We start from the raw sequence: 23,986 nt of genomic DNA on the forward strand, positions 1-23,986 counted from the left end.
GACCCCACTCGACCGGTCTGCCCGGGTCAAAAAAAAGGAGAAGAGAAAAGAACTATTCAGACCCCGGCCGACTGCCAGCAGTCGACCGCGGTCTCAGGGACTACACCCAGTGGGTGCACTTGACGTGCCCCCATTGGTTCGGATCCCATTCATCCGGACCGCCCGGGTCGAATGGAAGAAAAGAAAGTAAAAAAGTACTCAGACCCCAGTCGACTACCTGCAGTTGACTGCGGTCTCGGGGACTACACCCAGTGGGTGCACTTAGCGTGCCCCCACTGGCTCAGATCCCACTCGCCAGGCCGAGTGGAAGAGCGCAGATACCAAAGGCAACAAAACACACCCAGCGGGTGTACAGATTCGACGCAAACAATAAGAGATTGTATGAAAGAAAATATTCCGGGTAGCATATCCTAATAGAACAAGGTCAGTCGGAAGCTTACTTACCTGGACATTGGCCCAGAGAGCCGCGCTGGCATCGTAAGCAGCCTGGCTGTTCTCGTGCACCGTCTTCATCCGCTCCATCATCACGTTAGCCTGACGGATGACCTCTGCATTTTCTCCGCGTCCGACTGACTTTACGGAACATGGTAGTTCGTGAAGAAGGGGGCAAACTACCCTGGTGCGATAGCTTGGAGCTCCGAAGCATGAGGTTGGACGACTAAAGAAAACACCGAAACAATCAACGGTGCAGGGCGCTCACTCGACAATGGGGCAGCGAAGGTTACAGAGGCCCCACTCGCGTCTTCGGATTGCCGGACGGTTGGTGTTGTCACCAGTCCCTGCTGAGACGTCTTGCCAGCTGCTACCTTTTTGTTCTTCCTGGGCCTAGGGGCTACATCTTCATCATCATCCGGAAGATCGATGACGTTGGGTGGGGCTGCAGATAGATCAGTCAACCCAAGTGAATCGCCAGAATTTAATCGACCCAATAATCAAAGACAAGATCATGAGAGTTTTACCTGGGTTGGAGCTAACCGTGTCTTCCATTTCCTCGTCCCGGTACTGGTAGGAAGAAGTTCCAGAGGTAGCACCGCTGCGAATGTCAACATTCAATCGGTTATGTTCTGTTTCTCGAGTCGACCAAAAAGATTGGATCAGATGATTATCCGGAGATGGTGGGGATGGTCACTTTGATTCTGGGCAAAGCCTTCGGTGGTTGGAGGAGGTGGCCTTCGATGCTTTCGGCACAGGAGGCGGCGCAGTCTTGAGTAGTTTCGGTATCTTCTCAGTCGGCGTCGGGGAAGACGTCCGAGGGCGCTTCGAAGATGGCCCAGCCGGCGCGGCCGCCAGGTCGGAGGTGCTCGCTGGGTTGTGAGCATGATTTGACCTCCTCTCTTTGCGAGGAGGCGATTCGACCTCTTCTTCACCGCTCGAGTCATCGCTCTCCTCGTCCTCCTCTGCATCCGAGTGCCACTCGCCACTCTCGCCCCCGCTCGCCCCTTCCTCGACGTTTTGCTCCTGCACTCCATTGGGCATCAAGTACATATCAATAAGAGCCTGAAAAGACAATGAACGCAAGAAATACAGTCGACCGTCAACAAGATGTTACGCAGTGAATCGGGAAGATACTTGGTAATGCAGAATCGTATCTGCTCCGGCTGACGCGAATGGTCGAATGGAATCACCCTCCTAGACCCCCGGGGATTATCTTTGTTGCCGGTGATTCCTCTCAGCCACTTCTCCGCCATGTCTTCATTAACGTTCTCCGGGTGGATCCGAGTGGAGTCCTCGAGTCTCGAGTACATCCACATCGGATGGTCATGGGCTTGGAGCGGTTGGATGCGTCGACTGAGAAAGACCTCCAGCAGGTCCATACTAGTTACTCCGTCGCGGACAAGTTGGACGACCCGCTCGACCAACACCTTCACTTGCGCCTTCTCTTCTAGGATCACCCTCAAGGAGGAGGGCTTCTCCACTCGATCCATAGAAAAGGGGGGAAGTTCGGTCGACTGACCCGGGGTTGGCTGGTCCTTGCAGTAAAACCAGGTCGACTGCCAGCCCCGGACCGAGTCGGGAAGGATCATAGCTGGGAAGGTGCTCTTGTTTCTCATTTGGATTCCAAGGCCCCCGCACATCTGTATCACGTGCGTCCTCTCGTCACTCGGGTTGGCCTTCTTGACCGACTGGGAGCGACATGTGAGTATGTGCTTGAAGAGACCCCAGTGCGGTCGGCAACCCAAGAAATTTTTGCACATCGACATGAAGGCAGCAAGGTACACGATAGTGTTTGGAGTAAAGTGGTGGAGTTGAGCCCCAAAGAAATTCAGAAAACCACGAAAGAAAGGGTGGGGAGGCAAAGAAAACCCGCGGTCGATGTGAGTGGCGAGGAGAACGCACTCACCCTCCCGCGGCCGCGGCTCGGTCTCATTCCCCGGGAGCCGCGTCGACTCGTGGAGATCAGTCCCCCCTCCACCAGATCGTCGAGGTCGTCCTGGCTAATCGTCAAACGAATCCAATTGCCCTGGATCCAGCCCGGCAGCAGGCCGGACCTTGACGAGGATCCACCTCGGCTGGTCCGCTTCCCTTTTGCCTTCACCGTCGCCTTCTTTGCGTGCTCCAACGCTACCGTCTTCTCCTTCCCCATGGCAGTGAATCAAGTCTGAGCGGAGCTACGACGCCGAGAGCGGAAGCAGAGGCGGCGGAGAAATCTGAGGAAGAAGAAGGAGAATGAGAGTGCACTGTTCAAAGGCCCAGTCCGGTGCCTTTTATAAGGATAGTTCCGAGTGACTGGCTTGTAGGCCCGGACGATCTCATCAAATCCCGCAACAGTCGCGCGCGTGATACGTGGCAAAAAGGTGGCGCGGGGATCGAGGCGGCCTGCCTAATCCGTCCCGATTACCACGGCCTCCCCCGCCCAGTGCGTTTCCCAAAATTTGAATCCCGCGAAATCCGCGGACAGCAGAACAACTTGTCAGACGGAAGGCATCCTCCACATCATCACCCGAAGCTTTTCAGTAAAAGTTCACTCGACAAAAACTAACAATGGATCAAGGCGACTGAAAAAGAAGTTGGTGTCGTCACCTCAGTTCATTGATCCTGAACAAGATATATTCATAACAACGAAAAATGAGTCGGAAGCGTTCTCAACTCATTCCTCACTCAAACCCTGATCCATTCGGGGGCTAATGACGAAGCCATGTACCTAGGGTAGGGTCATGGATCTGTCCAAGATACCCTCCCCAAGGACATCTCTAAAAGAACCAGAAGCAGTCGAAGAAAAATCATCATCCACTCGACCATGAAGCTATGCTCGACTCGACAGTCTTGAAGACACTCGACCGTAGGGGCAATCACTCGACTACCAGAAGATCTAGAGCCACTCCACTCTGCAATGGTCGGGAATTAAGTCATAGCCTTAATTGTAATTATGTACCTTTATTACAGGCGTTGCCAGTAACGTCTCCATCTTTATGTACCTTAAACCCTTTGTAACTGAGGGCAGACGAGGTCGGGCGAACTCTATATAAGCCACCCCCCTCCTCAGGGATAAGGGTTCGCACCCCCTGTAACACACACGCATATAATCCAGTCGACCGCCTCCGGGCTCCGAGACGTAGGGCTGTTACTTCCTCTGAGAAGGGCCTGAACTCGTAGAACTCGCGTGTACAACTCCTCCATAGCTAGGATCTTGCCTCTACATTCCTACCCCCCATTCTACTGTCAGACTTAGAACCACGACAGCATCCTTTCACCGTCACGGAACAACGGGTGTAGATGACGTCGAACTCATCGCCGGTGATGGTTCTAACCTTGTACTCACCGCCGATCGTGGAGATTTGGGACGCCATGGATTTGGGAGGAGGGTTAGAATTAGTGGAACTGCCGTAATGTGAATGGAGGGGACGACTAGGAGCGAACCACCATAGTATTGAAGGACGTGCAGGGACGAGTAGGAGCGAACTGCCAGCGTGCGAACGGCAGGGTAGTGGCTTTCCATTCTCCCATGATACGGGCTTCCGAGAGCCCTTGGATCTGAGATCGAACGGTTGCATGGCGTGATTCTAGACCTATGGGTGAATATCCTATCCTGGAGGGTTATTCTGCAAATTTTCAGAAACTTAGCATGCGACCGTTTGATCTCAGATCCAAGGGCTGCCAGCAGCCCGTATCATGGTTGCGCCTACCACGACCGTCGCGTCGCTCGCGCGGTCGTGCCCTTGGAGATTTAACACGGTGCGTTAGGCTATCTGATGTTGGCATGTCATACATAGTCATCACTTAGTCACTCATACTACAATAAGGTTGGCTATAAGGTTGGCTATAAGTGTATTTTTTTACTCCTCTGTATCTCCTTCTTCGTACTCCCTCCGTCCCATAATATAAGAATGTTTTTGACACTAGTGTAGTGCCAAAAACGTTCTTATATTATGGGACACAGGGAGTACTCGTATTTATTGCATTTGCCAAGGAGTGACCTCTTCCAATGAAATGGTGTTGCTAAGTTTGCTTCATTTAATTAGCTATAGACTCAAAATTGTCTTTTCACCTAGGTACACGCGCTTAGCACCATTTCTTCCTTGGGTCACCAAAATAGTCTCTCTCTTGTTGATTAACTTGCCATATCAGACTTTATGCCTATGTGGCAAGCTTAAGCACGTGTAGGAGCAAGTAAAAGTAAGTACAATAGTGCGCTTTACATGGCATTTTTGCATATGTGGAGGAAAGAGAGGCAAGGAAAAAGTGGAGAAGTGGGCTCTCATGCAAGAGCCAGCCTCTACTACATGGTGGAGCATTGGGAGAGGCACCTGTATGGAGGTGGTTAGGAATCGGGAGACTCACGCCGGACGTAGCGCCGCAGTTAAAATGATAATGGCAAGTCAAATCACGGGGCCCCACCTGTCCAGCAGTAACTCGCTCTCAAATCACACAACCCTACGTTTGTAGCAGCCTACTCCCTCGTCTTCTCGCGTCTCTGTCGAACCGATTAGGCGGAACTGCCCCGCCGCCTACCGCGCAGGAAAAGCCCCGCCCTCGACTTTTAAATAGTATACAGTATACTAATTTTGTATCCATGGATTGCGCCCGCGCCATGGAGCAAAGCATCTAGAAAATGGTGGTACACATGTACGGAGTATACAGCACGCCCGTCGCGTTCGCGTCGCACCCCAGACGGTCGGTCGGTCTGGCATGCTGCTCTCCGAATGGAACGCGCGTCATATTGCGTTTGCACACACATGTGGGACGGCAATTGAGAACCGACCATAGGCACACTCCCCGGCCCCGCAAGTCGGGTGACTTAATAGAAGAGGGAGACGAGCGATAGTACTAGAGAAGTGTTGTACTACGTTAGTGCGAAGCTTACCTTAAACCCTACCGCCGTCGTTGAAATGAGGCGAGCGTCGAGGGAACCGTGGAGAACGGCGGGGAAGCGACGTCGCGCCATCCGGCCTCCTCTTGCGGTGGGAGAATGAATACTCCTGTGGCTCCGGCTGGCTCTGCACCCTCACGAATGGCACACCATACTCGATCAATTCGTTATCCTCTGGGTGCTCGACCTTTGACCTGTACGCCCACCACCTCCGCATGACTGTCGCCTCGAGCGAATCTGTCTGCTCCATCGCCCAGAGGAGATACTCGATGAACTCGGAGGACTGCGGCATGACTGCCGCCGAGGAGTACATGTACATTGTCGCCCTCATCGCTGTCGTCTCGCTCTTTCGCATACATTGCCACATGGCCCGCACCGTCCTCGAAATCTCCCACTCATTGTCAAACCAACTAAGGATCTCCTTCAACCTGGCTAACTTTGCCTGGTCGCCGCCGGCGATCTGCCTGATTCGCTGTTGCATCCTCTCCATAGATGTCCTTCTGAGTGGTCCGGTGCTAGCTTTGGAAGATGGGAGGAGAGACGGTGGTCTTGCAATAGAGAAGAGGGAGAGGCAAGACGGTGGTTTTGGAATGGAGATGATGGAGAGGAGAGGAGGTGGTTTTGCAATGGAGAATATCAGAAGAGGGAGAGGCGAGATGGTGGTTTTGGAATGGAGATGATGGAGAGGAGAGGAGGTGGTTTTGCAATGGAGAAGATCAGAAGAGGAAGAGGCGAGACTGTGGTTTTGGAATGGAGATGATGGAGAGGAGAGGAGGTGGTTTTGAAATGGAGAAGAGGGAGAGGAGCGTGTGGCAGCGATTTAGGATTGGACGAGAGGGCCGGCGCGCTGTGACTGGATCAAAATCAAAATCAATTTACCCTTCAATTAAGAAAGCGACCCCACATTAACTAGTCTCCCTTTTATTCTGGGTCATAATTGACCATGATTTTCGCACATAAAATATATATTATACGTTGCAAAAATAATATAATTTGGAAGTACATTCAGATACGAACCAAACGATACAATTTTTGGTGACATGCATTCACATTTTGCTTGTAAAATACAGTACGTGGTCAAACTTTGACCCAAAATACGCAAAACAACAAAAAAAATCCAAGACCAGCGCTGCTCTTCTCCTCTTAAACCACCGCCGCTCCTCTCCTGTTCCAATCTAAATGCAGCGCCGCTCCTCTCCTCTTCCATTTCAAAACCACCGCCCCTCCTCTCTTGTTCCAGTCCAAAACCAGCATCGCTCCTCTCCCGTTCTAATCCAGAACCAGCGCTGCTCCTCTCCTCTTCCATTCAAAAACCACCGCCGGCGAGTGAAGGTGCTGTGGAGAAGTAGATCGATGGAGGAGTACAACCGATACGTGAGGATCGCAGACGGCGACCCTGTGAGGCTAGCTAGGATGTTGGAGATACAGTCTAGGTTTGAAAACAAGGACCAACTAGCGGTGACGGCGACATCCATGGCCAAATATCTGCAACAGAGCGAAAAGGCGGTGATACTCCCGGAGGGAGTCGCGTCGGAGTACATAAAGCTGCTCCTCTGGGCCATGGAGCAAACAGATTCACTGAATCCGATTGTGAGGGAGCGGTGGTGGGAGTATCGATCCCAGATAGAGCATCCACCAAAGATTGAAGAATCGAGCATCTACAGGGTGCTGTTTGTGAGGGTGTCCTGCCAGAGCGAGCCGGTGGAGTCTTCGTCAACCGAACCCAACTGCAAGAGGAGAAAAGCAGTTGGCCCGATGACGCTTCCCCGCCATTGTCTCCCTCGCCATTCACATCGTCTCACGGGGTGGTTGTCTGCCGCCGAGGAATAGGAGGGGGCTGCTCCCCCCAGCCCAATAGTCAGGCAGGTTGTGAATTGTCAGGAGGAGCTTAGGGTTGTCAGTATTTCCAGGTTGTGAATTGTGTTTTGTGTTGTGTATTTTGAGAGTACTTTCAGATATGAATGTCTTTTGAATTTCAGATTTGCAGTATTGAGCATATGAAGTATTTTATGAATTATAGAGATCTATTTTTAGCACTTAAAAAATGTAGTTTCATAGGAGTATAAAAGTGCACACAATGTGATTCTCAGAGAAGAAACTACAAGTTTCAGTTTCAGATAAGAAACTGCAAGTTCAGTTTCAGATAAGAAACTGCAACTTTCAGAGGCAGAGCATTTATATAAACACGGCCTTTTCAAACAGGGTTAACATCATGTTGGAAGTTTTATTCATGGTCGAAAATGGAACTACCAGCTAGTTAACATCATGCTGATCAACATTCATGCATAGCACATCTTCATACAATGCACAGTCAAAATGCCCACACAATGTCGAGTGTGCGAAACACAGAGAAAACGAGGGACAAAGTTTTGGCAAGTGTTGGACGTGGTTTTGGGCTGCCCCGTCTAGCCCACGACCTCGGATGGGAGGTCCATAGGCCTGTTTGTATTTTCTTAGGGCCGTCATGTATCGACCGGCCTATGGACCTCCCATCCGAGGTTTTATTTTTGGCAGCCCAATTTATGTATTTTTTTAAAGAAAACGCAGAGGTCTGTTCTATTTTTCTATATAAGAATAGGAACGCCAGGTCCAACTTATGTTTCCCTTCTAACTATATTATATATATTTAAATTATTTTATATGTTATTATATATTATTTTTATTGTCATCATATATTTAACAGATACTTACATATGTAAGAAAACAATATCCCACATCTTATTAACTTATAAAAATAATTTCTTAACAAATAAAATCCTGGATTGTTTTGGCACGAAAACCCTAGTGATTGTGTACAAAAGCTTGGTAAGATTTAAGGACGAATGTAATAATTTCACTTATTATTTAAATATATTTATAACAAAATGCTCGGCCCCTTTTCATTTTTTGATAACATTGCTGGCCCAACCCAACATTACAATTAGAATCAGCCGAGCAAAATCGTGTATTTCAAGAAAGTGCAAATGGCCTATAATTTTTTAGGAAATAAAATAAATAGGCCGCATGGACGCTACATTATTTGTTCACCCAGCCCAGCTAATGGCTGTAATTCAAAAAAAAGGATCAAATTGACTATAAATTCTACCACGTAAAAAAAAGACTCTAAATTCTGAAAAAATGGGTTGAATACGTGCCACATTTTTGGAGTCTGAAATGTGGGCCAATAGGTCGAAGCCAACGCAAGTCGTTGTCAATTTAGTCAACAAATGATTCTGACATGTTAGCCGTCGGATTTACATCCAACGACTGGCATCCATCTTCAATCTCTCGTCTTCTTCCTCCAGCGCCGACGGGACCACCTCCCGCCTCCTGCTGCTAGCAACTCTGGTTAGCACGCTTCGCTATGAAGCGCTACTCCACCGTTGGCCAGGCCATCCCTCCACCCCTCCACACCTCCTGTTCTTCGCCACCGACTGCCGAACCACACCGCACTAGAACCAGTTAACCCTCGTACACCTCTCTGTCTGCGACTCTACTCCCGCGTCTTCCCATCTCTGGCTCGTTGCTGTCCGGGGCCTCGCCGTCGTCCACCACCTTGGATGCGCTCGGCGCGGCGTGGTCAACGTCGTCAACGAACGACACCATCGGAAGTAGACTGTGCGTGGAGAGGCTGACAGCTGGGTCCACGGCAAGGAAATGCCTCCTTATTACGTGCAAAATAATGATTCCTCCACCTGACATCTGGGACCCACCGAAAGGGCCTCTGTATTTCGCAAAAATAACGTGCCCCCCGCTGACATGTTGGACCCACCAGCTATCTTCACACGCAAGGAAGTGCTTCCTTATTATGCACAAAAAAATGAATATTCCCCCTGCCAGCTGGAACCCAGCATAGTGGGAGGCTAACTTGTGGGCCTACCAAGTTGACGGGGGCGGAGGGCTTTGTCAACTTAGTCAATATGAACGATTCTAGCTCCTGTTACTGTACGATGTTCATCCAACGGCCGTAGTGCTTCTTCAACCTCTGGTCTTCTTGCTCCAGCCACCCAAACCAGCGTCGGTCGTGCCGCGTGCTCCTGCCTCCCGTGGCCGGCTGTGATGCCGCGGAGGCCTCACCGCCCCCTACTACTCCCACCGCTGGCCAGGCCATCCCTCTACTCACCCACACACCCTGTTATTCTGCGGCGACAGCAGCCTCACACCGCAGCCGAACCAGTGAACCCTCATACTCCTCTTCGCGTGGGCATCCACTGCTGCGTCTTCCCCGGCTCCGAGTCATCCCCTTCCTAGTCCTCGCCATAGTCCACCGCCGTGGTGCTCTCGGCGCGGCGTGGTCAACGTGGTTAAGGAATGACTTCCATCAGACGTGGACTGTACATGGAGAGGCTGACTGCTGGGTCCACGACCGCAGCAAGGAAGTGCCTCCTTATTATGCGCAAAATAATGATTCCTCCACCTGACAGCAGGGACCCACCGGATGGGCCACCGTATTTCGCGAAAAAAACGTTTCCCCCTGACTGCTGGGACCCACTAGCTACATCTTCGCATGCAAGGAAGTGCGTCCGGACAAAAAAACGATTTGCCCCCCTGACTGCTGGGACCCACCAGCTACATCTTCGCACGCAAGGAAGTGCGTCTGGGAAAAAAAATGATTCGCCCCCCTGACTGCTGGGATCCACCAGCTACATCTTCGCACGCAAGGAAGTGCCTGACAGTCGGGACCCACCTGGTCGAAGCGTACGTAGCGTTGTCATTCTGGTCACGAACGTGTACGTACATACATACTGGTGGATGTAGAGGCGTGCACGCGTCGTAGTAGAGGCGCATACATGTCGTAGTAGAGGCGCGCACGTAGCATGTACACGTACATACAGCGGCCAGGGTGCAAGAAAGAAAATACGACCACGTATGTGTACATACGGGCGGGGTCTCGAACGCCTACTCGCGCATACGTACGGCCAGGGCTCGTGTACATGGCTGGGTCGGAACGGAGAAACAGCGTCGTCGTCGTGTTCATGGGGAGGCAATGAAATGCGTCGTGTTCATGGGGAGGCAACAAAATGCGTCGTGTTCATGGGGAGGCAACGGAATGCATCGTGTTCATGGGGAGGCAACAGAATGCGTCGTGTTCATCGGGAGGCAACGGAATGCGTGGGAGCCAACTGGCTGGGTCGGAACGGAATGCGTGGTCGTGTTCATCGGGGGGGCTTGGACGGAACAGGCGATGGAAACGAGGCCTGGCGTACCGCAAAACGGAGGAAACGGACCTCCTACGTTCGGAACGGGGTCCTGTTGATCGGGAGGGGTGCGGCGTACCGCAAAATGGAGGAAACGGTCCTCCTACGGTCGAAACAGGGGTCCTGTTGATCGGGAGGGGTGTGGCGTACCGCAAAACAGACGAAACGGACCTCCTACAGTCGAAATGTGGGTCCTGTTGATCGGGAGGGGTGTGGCGTACCGCAAAACGGACGAAACGGACCTCCTACGGTCGAAACGGGGGTCCTGTTCATCAGGAGGGGTGTGGCGTACCGCAAAACGGGACTCCACGGGATATTGTTCATCTCCACCGTCGACCTCCTCCAGCCTCCACGGGCTCCTGTTCATCCAGCCTCCACCGCGCGCTACTCCACCGGCTACTGTTCAACCACCCCTCCACGGGCACCCCTCCACCGTCTACTATTCATCCAGCCCTCCACACCACGGGGTCCTGTTCAACCACCCCTCCACCGTCTACTGTTCATCCAGCCCTCCGCACCACGGGGTCCTATTCATCCAGAGGCAACGCCACCACTCACTGTTCATCCACCCCACACCCCCCCCCCCCCCCCCCCCCCCCCCGCAACGCTCACTGTCCATCCAATCGATCGGCTTCAGTTAGCAGCAGTAGCGAAGGAATCGCTCGATCGGGTTCAGTTAACAGCCATCGATCGATCGCTCGGGTTCAGTAACGCGTAGCCTGTAGTGCAATCGCTCGGGTTCAGTTAGAGCCCAACGCCTCGCTCGGGTTCAGTTAGAGCCAACGCCTCGCACACACGCGCGTACGTGTACGAGAGAAACGCGCATCGCTCGGCCCCCGACCTCCCACCGTAACCGGGAACTCCCCAAAATTTTCCTCCCCCTCGCTTCTACCATGATTTTTTCCGTCATGGACGGCCCAAAGAATGTCATGCAGCTGCGTCTCCGGCCCGCCCAGGACGAAAAGCCCATTTTCTGTCATGATTTTTTGTCATAGAAGTAGGAGCCCACCACATCTATGATGATACTGGGTTTTGTCACAATTCTCATCATAGAAGTGTCATATGTATGACATAATTTTTTTCGTTCGGCCCAAAATGTCACGGATGTGTCTTTTTTTTTGTAGTGCTTATTGGAAAGTAGTTCATCACAGAAACCGGTTCTTGTGACACCTACACCAATTAGTGAGGAAGCTAATGATGATGATCATGAAACTTCAGATCAAGTTACTACCGAACCTCGTAGGTCAACCAGAATAAGATCCGCACTAGAGTGGTATGGTAATCCTTTTCTAGAAGTCATGTTACTTGACCATGATGAACCTACGAACTATGAAGAAGCGATGGTGAGCCCAGATTCCGCAAAATGGCTTGAGGCCATGAAATCTGAGATGAGGTCCATGTATGAGAACAAAGTATGGACTTTGGTTGACTTGCTCGATGATCAGCAAGCCATCGAGAATAAATGGATCTTCAAGAAGAAGACTAACACTGACGGTAATATTACTGTCTACAAAGCTCGACTTGTTGCGAAAGGTTTTTGACAAGTTCAAGGAGTTGACTATGATGAGACTTTCTCACCCGTAGCGATGCTTAAGTCTATCCGAATCATGTTAGCAATTGCCGCATTTTATGATTATGAAATTTGGCAAATGGATGTCAAAACTGCATTCCTGAATGGATTTATGGAAGAAGAGTTGTATATGATGCAACCAGAAGATTTTGTCAATCCAAAGGGAGCTAACAAAGTGTGCAAGCTCCAGCGATCCATTTATGGACTGGTGCAAGCCTCTTGGAGTTGGAATAAACGGTTTGATAGTGTGATCAAAGCATATGGTTTTATACAGACTTTTGGAGAAGCCTGTATTTACAAGAAAGTGAGTGGGAGCTCTGTAGCATTTCTAATATTATATGTGGATGACATATTGCTGATTGGAAATGACATAGAATTTCTGGATAGCATAAAAGGATACTTGAATAAAAGTTTTTCAATGAAAGACCTTGGAGAAGCAACTTATATATTGGGCATCAAGATCTATAGAGATAGATCAAGACACTTAATTGGACTTTCACAAAGCACATGCCTTGATAAAGTTTTGAAAAAGTTCAAAATGGATCAAGCAAAGAAAGGGTTCTTGCCTGTGTTACAAGGTGTGAAGTTGAGTAAGACTCAATGCCCGACCACTGCAAAAGATAGAGATAAAGTGAAAAATGTTCCCTATGCTTCAGCCATAGGCTCTATCATGTATGCAATGTTGTGTACAAGACCTGATGTGTGCCTTGCTATTAGTTTAGCAGGGAGGTACCAAAGTAATCCAGGAGTGGATCACTGGACAGCGGTCAAAAACATCCTAAAATACCTGAAAAGGACTAAGGATATGTTTATCGTTTATGGAGGTGACAAAGAGCTCATTGTAAATGGTTACATTGATGCAAGCTTTGACACTGATCGGGATGATTCTAAATCGCAAACCGGATACGTATTTATATTGAACAGTGGAGCTGTTAGTTGAAGTAGTTCTAAACAAAGCGTTGTGGCTGGATCTACGTGTGAAGCGGAGTACATAGCTGCTTTGGAAGCAGCAAATGAAGGAGTCTGAATGAAGGAGTTCATATCCGATCTAGATGTCATACCTACTGCATCGGGTCCAATGAAAATCTTTCGTGACAATACTGGTGCAATTGCCTTGGCAAAGGAATCCAGATTTCACAAGAGAACCAAGCACATCAAGAGACGCTTCAATTCCATCCAGGATCAAGTCCAGGTGGGAGATATAGAGATATGCAAGATACATACGGATCTGAATGTTGCAGACCCGTTGACTAAGCCTCTTCCACGAACAAAACATGATCAGCACCAAGACTCCATGGGTGTTAGAATCATTACTGTGTAATCTAGATCATTGACTCTAGTGCAAGTGGGAGACTGAAGGAAATATGCCCTAGAGGCAATAATAAAGTTATTATTTATTTCCTCATATCATGATAAATGTTTATTATTCATGCTAGAATTGTATTAACCGGAAACATAATACATGTGTGAATACATAGACAAACATAGTGTCACTAGTATGCCTCTACTTGACTAGCTCGTTGATCAAAGATGGTTGAGTTTCCTAACCATAGACATGAGTTGCCATTTGATTAACGGGATCGCATCATTAGTAGAATGATGTGATTGACTTGACCCATTTTGTTAGCTTAGAACTTGATCGTTTTAGTTTACTGCTATTGCTTTCTTCATGACTTATACATGTTCCTATGACTATGAGATTATGCAACTCCCGATTACCGGAGGAACACTTTGTGTGCTACCAAACGTCACAACATAACTGGGTGATTATAAAGGTGCTCTACAGGTGTCTCCAATGGTACTTGTTGAGTTGGCATAGATCAAGAATAGGATTTGTCACTCCGATTGTCGGAGAGGTATCTCTGGGCCCTCTTGGTAATGCACATCACTATAAGCCTTGCAAGCAATGTGACTAATGAGTTAGTTACTGTATGATGCACTACGGAATGAGTAAAGAGACTCGCCGGTAACAAGATTGAGCTAGGTAGTGAGATACCGACGATCGAATCTCGGGCAAGTAACTTACCGATGACAAAAGGAACAACATATGTTGTTATGCGCTTTGACCGATAAAGATCTTCGTAGAATATGTAGGAACCAATATGAGCATCCAGGTTACGCTATTGGTTATTGACCGGAAATGTGTCTCGGTCATGTCTACATAGTTCTCGAACCCGTAGGGTCCGCACACTTAAAGTTCTGTGACGATCGGTATTATGAGTTTTTGTGTTTTGATGTACCGAAGGTAGTTCAGAGTCCCGAATATGATCACAGACATGACGAGGAGTCTCAAAATGGTCGAGACGTAAAGATCAATATATTGGACGACTATGTTCGGACACCAGAAGTGTTTCGGGAGGTTTCGGACATATACCGGAGTACCGGGGGATTACCGGAACCCCCCGGGGAATGTAATGGGCCTATTGGGCCTTAGTGGAGAAGAGGAGGGGCGGCCAGGGCAGGCCGCGTGCCCCCTCCCCCTCTAGTCTGAATTGGACAAGGAGGGGTGCGGCGCCCCCCTTTCCTTCCTCCTCTCTCCTTCCCTTTCCCCTTCTCCTACTCCTACTAGGAAAGGAGGAGTCCTAGGGAGTAGGACTCCCCCCCTTGGCGCGCCCTCCTCCTGGCCGGCTGCCTCCCCCCTAGCTCCTTTATATACGGGGGCAGGGGGGCCCCATAGACACACAAGTTGATCATTGATCTCTCCCAGCCGTGTGCGGTGCCCCCTCCACCATAATCCACCTCGGTCATACTGTAGCGGTGCTTAGGCGAAGCCCTGCGACGGTAGCTTCATCAACATCGTCACCATGCCGTCGTGCTGACGAAACTCTCCTTCAAGCTCTACTGGATCGTGAGTTCGTGGGATGTCACCGAGCTGAACGTGTGCTGAACGCGGAGGTGCCGTACGTTCGGTACTGAGGATCGGTCGATTGTGAAGACGTACGACTACATGAACCGCGTTGTCATAATGCTTCCGCTCAACGGTCTACGAGGGTACATGGACGGCACTCTCCCCTCTCGTTTCTATGCATCACCATGATCTTGCGTGTGCGTAGGATTTTTTTTTGAAATTACTACGTTCCCCAACACACATCATGTGAAGAAGAAAAAACTTAGGCTCAACCGATATTAACCGATAATTGTTGAAGAAGAAAGGTGGGATGCCTACCGGGGCATCCCCAAGCTTAGATGCTTGAGAATTCTTGAAATATTACCTTGGGATGCCTTGGGCATCCCCAAGATTGAGCTTTTATGTCTCCTTAATTCCTCTCATATCACGGTTTTCCTAAATCTCAAAAACTTCATCCACACAAAACTCAACAAGAACTCGTGAGATAAGTTAGTATAAACCAATGCAAAACCTTATCATTCTCTACTGTAGAAAGTCACTGAAATTATTATTCAACATTGCATACTAAATGCCTCTGCATATTTAATACTCCTATCCTCAAATAGAATCATTAAACAAGCAAACATATGCAAACATAACAGCAATCTGCCAAAACAGCACAGCCTGTAAAGAATGCAAGAGTATCAATACTTAATTAATTCCAAATATTATGAAAATTTACCACACTATAGAAAATTTATCATAGCTCATTTTGCAAAAAAAATTCAACATTTTACCGCATTCTGACTTTTCTAGGGAATTTTTGCAACATCGGTAAACTTTCTGTTTTCAAACAGCAACATGTATACTTGCAAAATAAACATGGCAAAGGCTATCATTGCCACTTTTATTGAAATAAAAGATGAAAAACATTATTATAAATAACAGCAAGCAAATCCTAACAAAATAAATTGACGCTCCGACATATCATGTGACGAATGAAAACATAGCTCCAAGTGAGGTTACCAATAATGTTGGAGACGAAAGAGGGGATGCCTTCCGGGGCATCCCCAAGCTTAGTTGCTTGGATATTCCTTAGATATTAACTTGGGGTGCCTTGGGCATCCCCAAGCTTAGGGTCTTGTCACTCCTTATTCTCCTCATATCGACATCTCACCCAAAACTTGAAAACTTCAATCACACAAAACTTAACGGAACTTTGTGAGATAGGTTAGTATGATATAGAGCAAACCATTTCACTTTTGGTACTATCAAAGACAAGAGTCATAATTGTTCTCACACAATGCCTACTGTAGCATATCATTTCCACAATTTATATTGAGCAATATAATCCATGGAAACTAGAAAACAAGCAAACTATGCATTGAAAATAGAATCTGTCAAAAACAGAACGGTCTGTAGTACTCTGTACTACAACCATACTTCTGCTACTCCAATTTTTTTGAAAAATTAGGAAAACCTATGGAATTTTTCTATTAATATTCTACAAAAATAATCTGCATTTTATTGCTTTTTAAAAAAATGAGAATTGTTTTTCTGAGCGCAAAAGTTTCTATTTCTCATCAAGATCAAATCAACTATCACGGTAAGTCATCCCAAAGGTCTTACTTGGCACTTTATTGAAACGAAAGCTATAAAACATGATTACTACAGTAGCATAATCATGTGAACACATACAAAAATAATAGATAAAAGTGTTGGGTTGTCTCCCAACAAGTGCTTTTCATTAATGCCTTTTTAGCTAGGCATGATGATTTCAATGATGCTCACATAAAAGATAAGAATTGAAACATAACAAGAGCATCATGCGAAACATGGCAAGCACATTTAAGCCTAACCCACTCTATGCATAGGGATTTTGTGAGCAAACAACTTATGGGAACAATACTCAACTAGCATAGGAAGGCAAAACAAGTATAACTTCAAGATTTTCAACACATAGAGAGGAAACTTGATATTATTGCAATTCCTACAAGCATAAGTTCCTCCATCATAGTAATTTTCAGTAGCATCATGAATGAATTCAACAATATAACTATCGCATAAAGCATTCTTTTCATGATCCACAAGCATAGAAATTTTATTACTCTGCACATAAGCAAATTTATTCTCATGAATAGTAGTGGGAGCAAACTCAACAAAATAACTATCATGAGATTGAAAGTTAAAATCACGATGATAAGTTTCATGGTTACCATTATTCAATATAGCATACATGTCATCCTCATAATCATCATAGATAGCAACTTTGTTATCATAGTCAATTGAAGCCTCATCCAAAATGGTGGATTCATCACTAAATGCAGTCATGACATCTCCAAATCCACTTTCATGAATATAATCATCATAAATATGAGGAATGCAATAATTATAGAAAATTTGCACATCAATTCTTGGGGAAATAAAAATATCATGTTCATCAAATATAGCATCCCCAAGCTTATGGCTTTCCATATCGTTAGCATCATGGATATTCAAAGAGTTCATACCAACAACATTGAAATCATGCTCATCATTCAAATATCTTTTTTCAAACATTTTATAGAATTCTTCCTCTATTAATTGAGCACAATTTTCCTTTCCATCATTTTCACGACAGACATTATAAAGGTGAACAATACGATGCAACCTCAATTTAAACTTTTTTAGTTTTAGTTTTATAAACCAAACTAGTAATAAAACAAGAAACTAAAAGATTCAATTGCAAGATCTAAAGATACACCTTCAAGCACTCACCTCCCTGGCAATGGCGCCAGAAAAGAGCTTGATGTCTACTACGCAACTTTATTCTTGCAGACTCGTGTTGGGCCTCTAAGCGCGGAGTTTTGTAGGACAGTAGCAATTTTACCTCAAGTGGATGGCCTAAGGTTTACCAATCCATGGGAGGTGTAGGATGAAGATGGTCTCTCTCAAACAACCTTGCAACCAAATACAAGAAATCTCTTGTGTCACCAACACACCCAATACAATGGCAAATTGTATAGGTGCACTAGTTCGGCGAAGAGATGGTGATAAAAGTGTAATATTGATGGTAGAAATATATTTTTATAATCTGAATAAATAAAAACAACAAGGTAGAAAATAGTAAGCGGGCACAAAAACGGTATTGCAATGCTTAAAAACAAGGCCTAGGGTCCGTACTTTCACTAGTGCAATTTCTCAACAGTGCTAATATAATTGGATCATATAACCGTCCCTCAACGTGCAACGAAGAATCACCCCAAAGTTCCTATCTAGCGGAGAACATAAGATGGAATTGTTTGTAGGGTATGAAACCACCTCGAAGCTATTCTTTATCAATCTATCCTAGAGTTCGTACTAAAATAGCACGAAGCAATTCTTTCTGATCGATCTAACCAAGAGTTCGTACTAAAATAACACCAAAGCAAATTCATATTCATAATATTCAATCCAACACAAAGAAATTCGAAGAGTGCCCCAAGATTTCTACCGAAGAAACAAAGATAACAACATGCATCGACCCCTATGCATAGATTACCCCAATGTCACCTCGGGAATCCACAAGTTGAGTGCCAAAACATATATCAAGTGAATCAATACGGTACCCCATTGTCACCACGAGTATTCAATTGCAAGACATATATCAAGTGCTCTCAAATCCATGAAAGTATTCAATCCGATAAAATGAAATCTCAAAGGGAAAACTCAATTCATCACAAGATAGAAAGGGGAAAACACCATATGATCCGACTATATTAACAAAGCCCGCGATACACCAAGATCGTGACATCTCAAGAACACGAGAGAGAGATTAAACACATAGCTACTAGTACAAACCCTTAGCCCCGAGGGTGGACTACTCCCTCCTCATCGTGGTGGCCGCCGGGATGATGAAGATGGCCACCGGAGATGATTCCCCCTGGTAGGGTGCCGGAACGAGGTCTAGATTGTTTTTCGGTGGCTACAGAGGCCTGCGGCGGCGGAACTTCTGATCTAGGTTAACCCCGAGGGTTTTTGGAATATTTGTGAATTTATAGGGTAAAGAGGGGGTGCGGGAGGCCACCGAGGTGGGCACAACCCACCTGGGCGCGCCTGGGCCCCCAGGCGCGCCTTGGTGGGTTGTGCCCCCCTCGAGGAACCCCCAGGTGCTGCTCTGGCCTATCCTGGGTATTCTAGTCCATAAAATTCTCCAAAAAGTTTTGCGGTGTTTGGACTCCGTTTGATATTGATTTTCTGCGATCTAAAAAACAAGCAAAAAACAACAACTGGCACTGGGCACTGGGTCAATATGTTAGTCCCAAAAATGATATATAGTTTCTATAAAATGATTGTAAAACATCCAAGAATGATAATATAACAACATGAATACTTCATAAATTATAGATACGTTGGAGACGTATCAGAGGGTTTGTGACTCCTTAAACTAGTGCAAGATATGAAAGTTTATTGCACTTGTCCTTGCCAAAAAGAATATGAGGGAAGTATGTTGGCGGAGTCACCCTCAAGAACTCTCTAGTTCTTCTTCTTTGGGACCCACATCAACTTGATGGGAATCCTTGGAGCTGTAGTCGTACTTGATGAAGTAGAACTTGATGTAGTCTTGGGAACCCACTTGACCAAGGCCTTTGGAGCTTCTTCAAATGAATCAATCTCTTCTTGAAGCTTGTCCTTGCCTTTTGGCTTGTGGTCTTGTGGTGGAAGATCATATTGAGCTTGTGTTCCCTTGAAAGAAGTGGGATCATACTTCTCTTGTTGAGGAACAAACTTCGTCTTGGGGTATTGATCTTCCTCCCACTCAACTCCATTGGCATTGAACTTGCGTTCAAAACCAACACCTTGATTCTTCCAGTGCCTTCCTTGCTTGCATACAATTTCCTCAAATTGCTTACTTCCGGCAAGGCTCTTGTAAACACCTTTCTCTATAATTCCCTTCAATAAGCTATTTTCTTGCTCAAGCGTAACTTGGCTAAGGGAATCATTAGTGGAATCAAGAGAACTGCTAGAAGCAACAATATTGGATTTAACATGATTATTGTTACTACTAGAAGAAGAATCTTTCTGGCTCTTGTTGCTAGATTTTACTTGTGGCATGTAAGTAGACAAGAGCAAATGCTTAGCAATGTAAGAAGAACTTTTCTTACGAAGATCGTCATTGATTGCTTTTAAGAACCCATGCTCTTGCTCTTGATTGAGCTTTTCAAAGCGTAGCTTCTCATGAGTCTTTAAAAGCTCTCGATGATCCTCTAAGGTAGTTTCATGAGCTAACTTAAGAGTGTTTAGTTCTTTAATTAGACGCTCAATCTCCTTATTATCATTGTCATTCGCTTCATCTTGATTAGCATGATTAATAGCAATTTCATCATAGTTTTCATCACTAGAGTTGTCAATAAGTAAATCATCATCACCTAGCAAATCATCTTCATCACTATTGAAATCAACATACTCGGGGTGTGATACCCTGGGGCCTTTAGCCATGAAGCATCTTCCAATCCCTTCATTTGGTGAGTCAAATATGTCATAGGAGTTGGATGACACAAGTGCAAGACTGACAACACCTTCATCTTGAGTATATTCAGAGTCGGAGTGATAACTTCTCTCGGAGTAGTTATCAGAGTCAGAACCGGATACCCATTCACCAATATGAGCTTGATGTCTTCATCTTGTGTAGCTCTTTGATGACTTGTCCTTCCTTTCCGAATCCTTGCTTCTGTGAGAGGGTCTTCGTTCATAACGATCATCTCTACTCCTTCTATCTCTTGGTGGTGATTCCTCTCTTTTACTTCTCCTTTTAGGTGAGTCTTCTCTTATTTTATAGGGAACCATGCACTCACTAGAGTAGTGTCCGGGTCTTCCACAATTGTAGCAATTGTGATCATGACTAGAAGATCTTTTGTCATTGTAGGACCTTGACTTGTAACTTCTCTCTTTGCTTCTACTCTTGTAGAACTTGTTGAAGTTCTTCACCATTAGGCTCAATTCTTCATTGAAGACTTGTTTTTCACTTGATGTTGTAGGGGCATCACATGAAGCTTTGTAAGCACCACTAGACTTGTTGTGAAGCTCTTCCTTATCCTTAAATGACATCTCATGAGCAACAATTCTACCAATGACTTCCGTTGGCTTGAGATCTTTGTAATTGGGCATCATTTGGATCAAGGTGCACACGTATCATATTTTCCATCCAAGGCTCTTAGGATATTATTGATGATGAATCTGTCGGTCATCTCTTCACTTCCTAAGCCGACAATCTCAGTTGTGATGAGAGCAAGCCTAGAGTACATTTCAGCGACTCCTTCACCATCCTTCATTTTGAACTTGTCAAGTTCACTTTGAAGCACATCCAATTTGAGTTCCTTGACGGACTCGGTACCTTCGTGCATATCAACCAAAGTATCCCAAATTTCCTTTGCATTCTCAAGGCGGTTGATTTTGTTGAATTCTTCAGGGCACAATCCGTTGAAGAGGATATTGCAAGCTTGAGCATTATATTGCAACATCTTCAATTCTTCCGCGGTCGCTTCACGATTCGGTTCTCTTCCATCATCAAAGAATTCACCTTGCAAAAAAAAACACACAATAGCCCAAATGGTGGGGTTATGTCCAAGAATATGCATTTTCATCTTATGTTTCCAACTAGCAAAATTAGTACCATCAAAGTAAGGACCTCTATGGTGGTAATTTCCCTCGCTAGACGCCATACTCTCCTAGGTTGTGAAACGAAGTCTATGATCACCAATGTGACGCCCCCAATTTGACCGTACACTAATCATACACGCAAACGTGTACGATCAAGATCAGGGACTCACGGGAAGATATCACAACACAACTCTACAAATAAAATAAGTCATACAAGCATCATATTACAAGCCAGGGGCCTCGAGGGCTCGAATACAAGAGCTCAATCATAGACGAGTCAGCGGAAGCAACAATATCTGAGTACAAACATAAGTTAAACAAGTTTGCCTTAAGAAGGCTAGCACAAACTGGGATACAGATCAAAAGAGGTGCATGCCTCCTGCCTGGGATCCTCCTAAACTACTCCTGGTCGTCGTCGGTGGGCTGCACGTAGTAGTAGGCACCTCCCGAGTAGTAGTAGTCGTCGTCAACGGTGGTGTCTGGCTCCTGAACTCCAACGTCTGGTCGCAGCAATCGGGTATAGAAAGGGGGAAAAGAGGGAGCAAAGCAACCGTGAGTACTCATCCAAAGTACTTGCAAGCAAGGAGCTACACTACATAAGCATGCATTGGTATCAAAAGGAATAAGGGTATCATATGTGTACTGAACTGCAGAATGCCGGAATAAGAGGGGGATAGCTAGTCCTATCGAAGACTACGCTTCTGGTAACCTCCATCTTGCAGCAGGAGAAGAGAGTAGATGGTAAGTTCACCAAGTAGCATCGTGTAGCAATATCCTAACCGATGATCCTCCCCTCGTTGCCCTTTGAGAGAGCGATCACCGGTTGTATCTGGCACTTGGAAGGGTGTGTTTTATTAAGTATCCGGTTCTAGTTGTCATAAGGTCAAGGTACAACTCCAAGTCATCCTATTACCGAAGATCATGGCTATTCGAATAGATTAACTTCACTGCAGGGGTGCACCACATAAACCAACATGCTCGATCCCATTTGGCCGGACACACTTTCCTAGGTCATGCCCGGCCTCGGAAGATCAACACGTCACAGCCCTACCTAGGCACAACAGAGAGGTCAGCACGCCGGTCTAAATCCTATGGCATAGGGGTCTGGGCCCATCGCCCATTGCACACCTGCACGTTGCGAGGGCGGCCGGAGAGCAGACATAGCAACCTCCATTACAAAGGAAGTTGCGTTACGCGGTCCAGCCCGGCGCGCCGCTCAGTCGCTGACGTCACGAAGGCTTCGGCTGATACCACGACGTCGAGTGCCCATAACTGTCCCCGCGTAGATGGTTAGTGCGTATAGGCCAGTGGCCATACTCAGATCAAATACCAAGATCTCGTTAAACATGTTATCTTGAAATAACTGCGAACGCCGACTAGGGCCAGACCCACCTCTCTCCTAGGTGGTCTCAACCTTCCCTGTCGCTTTGCCACAAAGATCCACATAGAGGGCCGTTGGGAAAAAGGTCCTTTCAGCCCCCAATCCGTGGATCACTCGCGGGTGCTCCACGAGCCGACCCGACTTTAGTCAGCACATGTATCATGTGTAAAGTATAAAGTATATACCCGTGATCACCTCCCAAGTGATCACGGCCCGATAGTATAGCATGGCAGACGGACAAGAATGTAGGGCCACTGATGATAATCTAGCATCCTATACTAAGCATTAGGATTGCAGGTAAAGGTAACAACAGTAGTAGCAAGGACAGGCTATGCATCAGGATAGGATTAACGGAAAGCAGTAACATGCTACACTACTCTAATGCAAGCAGTATAGAGAAGAGTAGGCGATATCTGGTGATCAAGGGGGGGGCTTGCCTGGTTGCTCTGGCAAGAGAGAGGGGTCGTCAACACCGTAGTCGTACTGGGTAGCGGCGGCGTCGGTCTCGGTGTCTAGCGAGAGAAGAGGGGGGAGAAACAATAAATACAATGCAAACAAATGCATGACGATGCATGACATGACAAAGCGTGATGCTAGGTGTGCCCTAACGCGATATGAGGTGGTACCGGTGAAGGGGGAAATCATCCGGGAAAATGTCCCCGGTGTTTCGCGTTTTCGGACATACGAACCGGAGGGGGAAAGTTGCGTGTTCGCTATGTTAGGGATGCGTGGCGGACGAACGGGCTACGTACCCGGATTTGTCTCGTCGTTCTGAGAAACTTTCATGTACAACGTTTTTCCATCCGAGTTACGGTTTATTTTATATTGATTTTAAAAGATTAAAATCATTTTTAGGATTTGTTTAATTTATTTAATCCAACATTATCCAGAACAGTATTTGCTGACATCATCATGATGTCAGCATGACGTCAACAGTCAACAGGGTTGACTGGTCAACCTGACGTGTGGGCCAAGTGGGACCCCCCTGTCATACCCTGTTAAGTTAATTAGGGTTAGGTTAAACTAATTATTGCTTAGTTAGACTAACGGGATAATTAGATTAATTAAGTAGGATTAATTAACTTAATTAATTAATTAATTCGTT

Source organism: Triticum urartu, chromosome 4, assembly GCF_003073215.2.
Source record: "Triticum urartu cultivar G1812 chromosome 4, Tu2.1, whole genome shotgun sequence".
Classification (NCBI taxonomy): domain Eukaryota; kingdom Viridiplantae; phylum Streptophyta; class Magnoliopsida; order Poales; family Poaceae; genus Triticum; species Triticum urartu.